Here is a 10,735-nt window from a genome sequence, read left to right as displayed (position 1 = left end):
AAACGAAAAATCTGAACAACAAAAAAAATCAGTGACAAAGACAAAAAAAAAGTATAAAAACATGCCTATCGTGGGACTTGAACCCACAACCACAAGGTTAAAAGTCTTGTGATCTACCAACTAAACTAGACAAGTTTTGTGTACATAATAGAGCTCGGCGCCAAAATTTATGGCGCCGAGCTCGGAGCTACGTCGGTGCCACGACGTCCGTTTGTGTAGCGTAACACGCACCTCGGCGCCATAGCCTATGGCGCCGAGCTGTGTTACCTCGGCGCCATTGGCTATGGCGCCGAGCAAAGGGTCCAAAAATGACATTAAAATTTTCTAAGTTCCAAACGTGAATTTTTTTCCGAGAAAGGGCTAAAATATAAAAAATTCGGCCACTACGAGCGCTCGCAGGTTGGTTTTTCCGTTTTCGGTGGCCACGTGCCATCCCCGCAGGTTTCACCGGTGCCGGCTATGTAAGCCTCGTGCCACACACTTCTGAGACCACTCGAACAGTATCTCCAATGGCTGGTCAAATGATCCCGACGATTGGACGTCATTTTAATATAATCATTTGTTTATATTACTATTTTATCAGGATTTAGACCGAAATGGATTATGACACATGTTTATATCGTGGCTTGCAGTAATGATATTGGAAAATAACTATACAAAACTTCATAGGCTGAACGTACGTGATAGTAAAAAATAACTATTACGTTGAAAAGGTTATGTTCATGCTGTGTAAAAAAAGCTGGCTGCAGTTTAGAATCCGTACGTTCCGTTAGGAAAGCCGAAACATTCACGACAGCTTTACTGAATATATAAAAAATATACAAGGTTTATTTTGTAAAATAGTATAGAAGCTTAAATGATTTTTTATAATGGATTTAGCTCTCCCGAGCTAAAATTGTTTTTTGCAAAAACTAAACCCATCCCAGAGGACCCCTCGATGTTATTAATCGAAACCAGACGTCGTAGTAGCAAATCAGAACCGGAGGTCCTAAAAGTGTCATTCAAAAATAAACATACTATTGGCCAATATAAAAAAAAGATCCGGATTAATGATCGGGGTGTTTGAACCCGACGTGAATCGAACACGCAACCTTCTGATCTGGAGTCAGACGCGCTACCATTGCGCCACGGATCCGGCTTATGGTTACAGCGCAAGTACATAATTTATATAGCTATCAATGTAAGAGCTTTCCATCGCTGTCACACGATATTGCGACGATGCGTCCGGCAAAGAATGGTATGAACGGATGCTTTAAACACGCTGCATCAGCAGAGGTTGGCCACACCCAACCACGAGTGTCTTTCCCCTCCACTGCCAGGCGCCAGCTCTCTGCACGACTTGCGCGAGCCGCGCTGCCGGGAAATATGTATGGATCAGGCTGAGGCAAATACAAGCAACCAAAACGTGATCAGTGCAGACGGTATTAAGAGAGGTGTCTAGTCTAATTCTTTTGAAGTAGGATACTGTTCGAACCAAAAATGAGCAAGCGGACGGTCCGGCCCTGAGGCCGGACGGTCCGCGGTCCGGACGGTCCGCGCGTGCGCAGAATAGATTAGGGTTCCGAGTTTTGTGCTACGGTTGTTAGCTATATTCGCGGGATTAGCTCGGAATCAGTTGTGTAAAGGGTCCAGCCCCCCTCCTCTATAAATAGAGAGGTCTACGGCCGATTTGTAAGAATCAACAATCGAATCAATACAACTTCTATTTCGCATTTTATCTTAGGAGTAGTTCTAGTTTAGCCCTAGTTTAGCCTTCCAATCCCTAAATTCTCCGTCTCTACTCGACTCTACGTCGATTAGAGGAGTCTAGGTCGGTCTACCCGAGCCTAGACACCACTTAGGATCTCTCCTCTCCGACGGGGTCCCTCCCGGGAGCGAGATCCAGGCGCCGCCGACGATCTTCCGCCGCCCCTGCGCACGCGCGGACCGTCCGGCCGTCAGGCAGGGAAACCGAGCTCCTGCACCAGGTCGCGGACCGTCCGGCCCTGCGCCGCTGACCGTCCGCGCCTGACCAGAGAGCACCGCCGCCTCGCGCCAGGTCGCGGACTGTCCGGCCCTGGGCCGCGGACCGTCCGCGCCTGACCAGAGAGCACCGCCGCTGGTTCTCTTGAGTAATTGGCGCCTCCAAAAAGGTGTCAACATACTTTTTGGCGACTCCGCTGGGGAAGACATATCTAAGCTTATCAAATCGGCCCTCAATGGCCGGTTCAAGGGATAGCTCTGATATTTCTCCAAGCAACATCATAGAGCCGACTTGGGAAACCTTGCCGGCTGACGAGCAGCTCCAGTTTGAGGAGCACAAGGAGCGGATGATCCAGGAGGCGAAAGCAAAGTTCTTGGCCAACTTCAAAGTGGACAGGAACAACAAGGTCGTCCGACATCGGGCGACGGATCCGGCTTCGCTCCAACCCACGCCAGATATCCCCAATGTAAGTAATACCAACGATCTGCAATCTCTTAGAAATTATGTAGAAGATCAGCGTGAACAAATGCAGAACATCATAGGGGGTATGCAAAGCGATCTTAAGAGACTAGTACGTGCATTCGATAAATCTAGTACCGCAAATTTTCCTTCGCACGAGGTTGAGTTAGGAGATAACACGTGTAACACATCGGCTACAGGTTGTCACGACCAGTCACAACCCCTTTATGGGATGCCGATGGACACATACCCTAAGCAACCGCAAATCGGCAGCAAACCAGCCGATCTGCACATGCCCGGACCGTCCGCACGTGAGCGCGGACCGTCCGGGCCAGCAACAGTCGGGCCTATTTTTAATGAGTTACCTAGATATGCGCCCGAGCCACCACACACGGCACAGAACCCAAACTACCCAGTCGGACGGTCCGCATACAACGACGGACGGTCCGCATATAACCACGGACGGTCCGGGTACGTATCCGGACAGTCCGCGCATGAGTCTTTTGAGGAAGATTATTACATGAATCCTCGCCCGTCCCAGCAACACTTCCCATCACACTATGCGATGCACCAGCCCATGAATTCAGGATCCAAAGCCCAGGAAAGCTTTCCGGCCCCACCTAGAAGGCCGGAAAGAAAAGATCAAACCTATGACCCATATAGGGCAAATGAAAATGCACCACGTAACTCAAACCAATGGGGGGAAAGACAACATGCTAATGTCCAGCCAACCCCACCTATGTTTGACCAGAGAGCCGGTGGTCTCGCACCGGCTGCCATTGATATAGTAAGGGAAGAAATAGCCGGGGCATTCTGAGATAAACTCGGAGTAAGCATGGTCCCTGGGGGGCAATCATATCGGAAACCTTATGACAGCCGATTTGATCACCACCTATACCCACAAGGGAACCAGGATACCCGAATTCGCAAAATTTTCGGGTGATCAAGGGAAAAACACACGTGAACATATAGGCCAGTTCTTAGCACAATTGGGAGAATTGGCCGACACAGAGGCATTTCGCGTACGTTTATTTTCATTATCACTAACAGGAACCGCGTTTGCATGGTATGCCACTTTGCCTCCTAATTCCATTTCATCATGGGGGGATCTAGAACAAAAATTTCATGATCATTTTTTCTCCGGTGATTATGAATTGGATTTGGTAGATTTAGTGTCATTGCGACAGACAAAAGACGAATCGGTCAATGATTACATCCGGAGATTCCGCGATACAAGAAACCGATGCTTTCAAATTCATTTAGCAGAAAAACAGCTAGTAGGATTAGCCTTTAATGGTTTACGATATTATTTAAAAGAGAGATTAGAAGGCATCCAATTTTTTACACTAGCACAGTTACACCAAAGGGCTTTGGCTTGCGAAAGCCGGAGCAAAGAAACTGCTAAAGCAATGCGTCACAACGTACATATAGTAGAATGCGACCAAAGTAGCTCAGATGACGAATCAGCAGAAGTATATGCTGCTGAAATGGTTTGGCCAAAACAGGCCAAATCTTCGGCTTGTTCCTCCTTGCAGCCGGTTCAAAAGAAACGGCAAGAGGAGGTTAAGTTTACGTTTAATGTTGGTAAGTGTGATAAAATATTTGATGAATTACTCAAAAATGGCAATATTAAAATAAATCACACTGTTCCATCCACCGACGAGCTAAAACGTCGTGCGTACTGCAAGTGGCATAACTCATTTTCTCATGCCACTAATGATTGTAATGTATTCCGACGACAGATTCAATCGGCCGTTAATGAGGGACGATTGAAATTTCAGGAAATGCAGGTGGATACAGAGCCCTTTCCAATGAACGTGATCGACTTTGAGGGCAAGAAAGTCCTGGTTCGGCCAAACACGACCGATAAAAGCAAAGGCAAAGAGGCAATCATCGGCAATTCTAAAAAGGCCGATGAGGATCATAAAGTTTCTTGCAGAAAAGTGGTAGCCGAGAAGACTCCCGATGGAGGGGAGACCCTAAAGGTGACCATCACAGCCTCCAGTACTGGGGGGCAAGCGCAGATAGGGAGACAGATGCAGGAACCCGTGCTGCGTATCCCGGACGGTCCGACACGTAGGCGCGGACGGTCCGGGACCCCACCGGACGGTCCGGAAAGCTCCGGCGGACAGTCCGGCCGTACTCAGGACTTACGACGGCCACGTACTTTCAAACCACGACGACCAGAGATAGGTACGTGGAAAACAAATACATTCAAGGCAGCTGGTCGGTTGGTTAAAACCGGCCCAACTTTTGATCAATTACTGTCTAAATACATTAAAAAGAAGGCCGGCCCCAGTGACCGGCCAGCAAAGCGACCCCGCTCACCCATGCATGAGCAGCGCCAGGTCAGGCCGATTGGACCACCCCACCAATCGGAAGAAATGAAAGGTCATACTATACAAGTGAGACCTAACATACCTGCATGGACAACTCCACCTCCATATCCACCTATGCCATATCCTTACACATATTTACCTCCGCCATATGTCCCAAATCAAATGTGGGGCATGCCACCATATCCATTTGGGATGCCACAGTACCCCGCCTGGGGGGCACCCCAAACATCTGTTTTCAACAGGTTGACGCCACCAGTACAAGACCGATTGAGCACTGCTCAATCTGGTCGCCAGGCATAAACCCAACAGGATTGCCGGACTACTCGGCCTTAAGGCCGACCAATCCGGCAGGGGGGCATATGCCTGCAGCAACTCAAAAAACAACAAAAGGGGACATCATCAAAATAGGCACCGCAGATGTTGTCATACAGGGAGACAATAAAGGGCCGATGATTTTCGGTGAATCGGCCAACGCAACCGAAAAGGATACGGCTACCATCAAAACAGCCGATCCAAAATACTCCATGCCTCGATGGTGCCCAGCGGGATTGACACGATCCCAAAAGAGAAAATTACAGCGCCTAAGAGCAAAGGAGAGCCAGGAGAAAGAGGCGGAAAAGACATTTAATGACACACATCCATTATACCCGCCACCGCAAAAGAAATGGAGACCGAAGGCCGTTGAGAAAAAACAAACGGCCACAGAAATAGAAAGTCAATCTGCACCAAGCGCGGACCGTCCGGCCCCTACGCGCGGATCGTCCGCCGTTCACCAGGAAGTCTCTGGACAACCTGCACCAGGCGCGGACCGTCCGGCCACCGCACGCGGACCGTCCGCCGTTCACCAGGAAGCCTCCAACGACACGACAGCATCAATGGAAGAGGACGACCTGCTGGGAGAAGACCTGGTCGACTACGAGGCTTCTCCAGAACACCCAGGTATGGATGTAAATATTATTACATTTTCTGCCGATTGTACTATTATCGGCGACGATGAACCAGTTGTTGCCCAGTTTGATTTTGGTCCTAAAGAAGCTGCCTTTACTAAACCAAAAGAATCGGTAAATCATTTAAAGTCGCTCTTCGTACGCGGCCACATTGATGGGATACCGATTGCTAAGATGTTGGTAGATGGAGGGGCGGCTGTAAATCTAATGCCTTATTCATTATACAGAAAATTAGGTAAACAAGACGACGAACTTGTCAAGACCAACATGACCCTCAGCGGTGTTGGAACTGATAGTTCGATCAAAGCCAGGGGAGTCACGTCCGTTGAATTAACCATCGGGACTAAGACCCTTGCTGCTGCATTCTTCGTCGCTGATGTAGAAGGAAATTACAGTTTAATCCTAGGCAGAGATTGGATTCACGCCAATCAATGTATACCTTCTACATTACATCAAATGCTGATACAATGGGTAGGCGATGACATAGAACAAGTACATGCTGATGTATCGGCCTGCATCGCTGTGGCCGATGCCCCTGTACTCTGGACTTATGAGACTGCTACATGTCTCACAGGAGTAGACTTTTCTGATTATCAATTCATAAGTATAGATAAGAAAGGTTTCATTCCTGTAATGCTAGAGCCGATGGAGAATCGGCTAAATCCTAAATAAAGTTAAATGATGAATACACACAAAGTTCATGAGTCTTTGGTCACGGACAGTTCGGCCGCCAAGGCCGGATGGTCCGGTCTTTCACAAAAGAGTTCGGACTTTAAGACCGAACATCTACCACAGCGAAAAGACAGTATTACGGATGATCCGGTCCCCGAGACCGGAAAGTCCGCCATCACACAAAGATCATCTGATTCATCTGTGGGGGACATGATAGAGGAATTCAGAGATCTTGATAAACTAGGATAGGGGTTTACATCGGCCGATCCTTTGGAGGAGATTGACATAGGAGATGGTAAAACTCCAAGGCCGACTTTTGTAAACAAGACCCTGGAGACCGATTCTAGAAATGAGATGATCGGTCTATTGAAGGAATATTCAGATTGTTTTGCTTGGAATTACACTGAAATGCCTGGACTAAGCCGAGAAATTGTCGAACATCGGCTGCCTATTAAGCCTGGTTTCAGACCTTTTTAGCAGAAAGCTAGAACATTTCGTCCAGATCTTCTCCCACGAATCAAGGACGAAATCCACCGGCTGCTAGAAGCTAATTTTATTAGACCTTGCAGATACGCAGAGTGGGTCTCCAATATTGTGCCGGTGGAGAAGAAGGAGTCAGGTAAGCTTAGAGTATGCATTGATTTTCGTAATTTAAATAAAGCAACTCCTAAAGATGAATATCCCATGCCCATAGCCGACACATTAATCAATAATGCATCAGGAAATAGAATTATTAGCTTCCTTGATGGTAATGCCGGATATAATCAGATTTTCATGGCCGAAGAAGATGCGTCTAAAACGGCCTTTATATGTCCAGGCTTCATTGGTTTATTTGAATGGGTTGTCATGACATTCGGTCTTAAAAATGCTGGTGCTACTTATCAGAGGGCTATGAATCTGATCTTCCATGAGTTGTTAGGAAACACTGTGGAAGTCTACATTGATGATATTGTAGTCAAATCGGCTGAGTTTAGTTCTCATATAGCTGATTTGCGCAAAGCCTTTGATAAAATGTGTCGGTATGGTTTAAAAATGAACCCACGTAAATGTGCTTTTGGAGTGTCGGCTGGTAAGTTTTTAGGATTTGTCATCCATGAACATGGTATAGAAATAGACCCTGACCGAATCAAGTCTATTCGGAATGTGGGGCCTCCGACGTGTAAGGTCGAAGTGCAGAGGTTTCTCGGCAAGGTGAATTATTTACGAAGGTTTATTTCTAACTTAGCCGGGAAGATTGATGCCTTCACCCCTATCCTTTGGCTTAAAAATGATGCTGAATTCACTTGGGGGCAGAGCAGCAGGAAGCATTTGATCTCATTAAAAAATACTTGTCTTCGGCTCCCGTGTTAAAAGCACCACAAGTAGGAGCACCATTTAGATTATACATTGCAGCTGAAGACAAGGTTATTGGGGCTGTTCTGACACAAGAAACTGAGGGGAAGGAGCATGTGGTGACATATCTAAGCCGAAGGTTGGTGGATGCTGAAACAAGGTACACTTTTATTGAAAAGTTATGCTTATGCTTGTTTTATGCATGCACCAAATGTAGATGTTATTTACTGTCTAGTCATTGCACTGTTTCTGGTCAAGCCGATGTAATCAAGTACATGTTGCATAACCCAATTATGAGTGGTAGAATTGGTAAGTGGGCTTATGCACTCATAGAATATGACTTGGCTTATGAACCATTGAAATCTATGAAAGGCCAAGTCGTAGCGGATTTTATTGTAGAACATCGGGTTAATGATATTCATGAACTAGACATATCATACCTCACTATTACTCCTTGGACTTTATATTTTGATGGATCGGTTTGCAATGAAGGGCAAGGAATTGGCATTGTGCTTGTTTCACCAAGTAATGTCTCCTTTGACTTCTCTAGCCGATTGAAAACGTATTGCACTAATAATCAAGCTGAATATGAGGCCCTCCTATTCGGTTTAGAACTTTTAAATGGTATGGGAGTAAAACATGTGAAGGTATTTGGTGATTCTCAGCTGGTTGTCCAACAAGTGTTAGAAGAATATCAATGTCTTGATGGTACTCTAAATAGTTATCTTGAGGAATGTTGGAGCATAATCCATTCTTTTGACGAATTCAGTATTCGGCATATCTCTAGAGTTGAGAATCATAGAGCTAACGACTTGGCACAAGATGCATCGGGTTATCGGATAAAGAGAGGGAAATTTCACAGAACTGAAAATCTGATAACCAGTGCAGAGCCAAATTCCCAGGTCGCGGACCGTCCGCGTGTTGACGCCGGACCGTCTGAGGTTACCAGAAAGGTTCTCTTAATTGATTCGGCTGACAATGAAGCCGATGCAAGTGATTGGAGGACACCTATACTTAATTATTTGCAAAAACCCAATATCAGGACAGATAAGAACATTCGGCGAACAGCTTTCAAGTATGTTTTGATGAGTGATGAACTTTACCGCCGAACGGTTAATGATGTCCTGCTTAAGTGCTTGGGCCCAGATGATGCTATATTAGCCATGGCCGAAGTACATGAAGGAATTTGTGGTACCCATCAATCAGCTCCAAAGATGAAGTGGTTGTTGCGAAGGTCTGGTTTTTATTGGCCTAGTATGACAGCTGATTGTTTCAAGTACTACAAGGGGTGCCAAGTGTGTCAAAAATTCGGAGACCTACAGTTGGTCCCTGCAGCCGAATTACATCCTATCATCAAGTCTTGGCCATTCAGAGGATGGGGATTAGACTTTATTGGAGAAATTCATCCTTCATCATCAAAGGGGCATCGATTTGTGTTAGTTGCCACTGACTATTTCACCAAATGGACTGAAGCCGTTGCTCTAAAGAACATGACGCACAAGGAGGTAATTGAGTTCATAACTGAGCATATTATTCATAGATTCGGCATTCCCCAGACCTTGACTACAGATCAAGGTACTTCTTTTATGTCAAAGGAGGTACGTGAATTTGCTGAATTATACAGAATTAAGCTGCTTAATTCGTCTCCATATTATGCTCAGGTCAATGGACAGGCCGAGTCTAGTAATAGGACATTGATTAATTTGATAAAGAAGAAGGTATCTGATAATCCTAAACATTGGCATAAGATTTTGTCTGAAGCTTTATGGGCTCATAGAATATCTAAACATAGTGCTACTAAAGTATCTCCTTTTGAGCTTGTCTATGGGCAGGAAGCAGTGTTACCTGTGGAAATAAGTTTGAATGCTGTCAGGTTTGCCAGACAAAATGATCTAACTGCTGCTGATTATTATAATTCAATGATGGATAATATTGATGAGGTGACCGACAAGAGGATGATAGCTTTAGGAGCGATAGAAAAGGACAAGATCATGGTAGCCAGGGCCTACAATAAGAAGGTCAAAGCAAAGTCATTTCAAGTAGGGGATCTGGTGTGGAAGACCATCTTGCCTCTAAGGAATAAAGACCGGAAGTTTGGAAAATGGTCGCCAAGCTGGGAGGGTCCTTATAAAGTAAAACAGGTAATGTCTGGTAACGCCTATTTGCTACAAACATTACAAGGCAAGGATTTACCAAAGGCTTTGAATGGGCGTTTCCTCAAACAGTACCATCCTAGTATGTGGCAAGATGCCTAAGAGAACCGATGTGATCACATCGAGTTAGTTGCTTTTGGTTCGCCCAGCTCCACCAAAAGGCAGGGGGCATATGTTCGAACCAAAAATGAGCAAGCAGACGGTCCGGCCCTGAGGCCGGACGGTCCGCGCCTGTGGGCCGGACGGTCCGCGCGTGCGCAGAATAGATTAGGGTTCCGAGTTTTGTGCTACGGTTGTTAGCTATATTCGCGGGATTAGCTCGGAATCAGTTGTGTAAAGGGTCCAGCCCCCCTCCTCTATAAATAGAGAGGTCTACGGCCGATTTGTAAGAATCAACAATCGAATCAATACAACTTCTATTTCACATTTTATCTTAGGAGTAGTTCTAGTTTAGCCCTAGTTTAGCCTTCCAATCCCTAAATTCTCCGCCTCTACTCGACTCTACGTCGATTAGAGGAGTCTAGGTCGGTCTACCCGAGCCTAGACACCACTTAGGATCTCTCCTCCCCGACGGGGTCCCTCCCGGGAGCGAGATCCAGGCGCCGCCGACGATCTTCCGCCGCCCCTGCGCACGCGCGGACCGTCCGGCCCTAGGGCGCGGACCGTCCGACCGTCAGGCAGGGAAACCGAGCTCCTGTACCAGGTCGCGGACCGTCCGGCCCTGCGCCGCTGACCGTCCGCGCCTGACCAGAGAGCACCGCCGCCTCGCGCCAGGTCGCGGACCGTCCGGCCCTAGGCCGCGGACCGTCCGCGCCTGACCAGAGAGCACCGCCGCTGGTTCTCTTGAGTAATTGGCGCCTCCAAAAAGGT

At 46.9% G+C, this 10,735-nt stretch overlaps 1 non-coding gene across 1 annotated transcript; it reads right to left on the bottom strand.

Moving 5' to 3' along the window:
- Positions 1-1,063: 1,063 nt before the first annotated feature.
- Positions 1,064-1,135, bottom strand: TRNAW-CCA (transfer RNA tryptophan (anticodon CCA)). The gene has a single exon. It is a non-coding gene; the product is annotated as a tRNA-Trp (tRNA).
- Positions 1,136-10,735: the final 9,600 nt, after the last annotated feature.

Source organism: Zea mays, chromosome 2 (genome assembly GCF_902167145.1).
Source record: "Zea mays cultivar B73 chromosome 2, Zm-B73-REFERENCE-NAM-5.0, whole genome shotgun sequence".
Classification (NCBI taxonomy): Eukaryota; Viridiplantae; Streptophyta; class Magnoliopsida; order Poales; family Poaceae; genus Zea; species Zea mays.
This window is presented reverse-complemented; position numbering and strand designations above follow the sequence as displayed.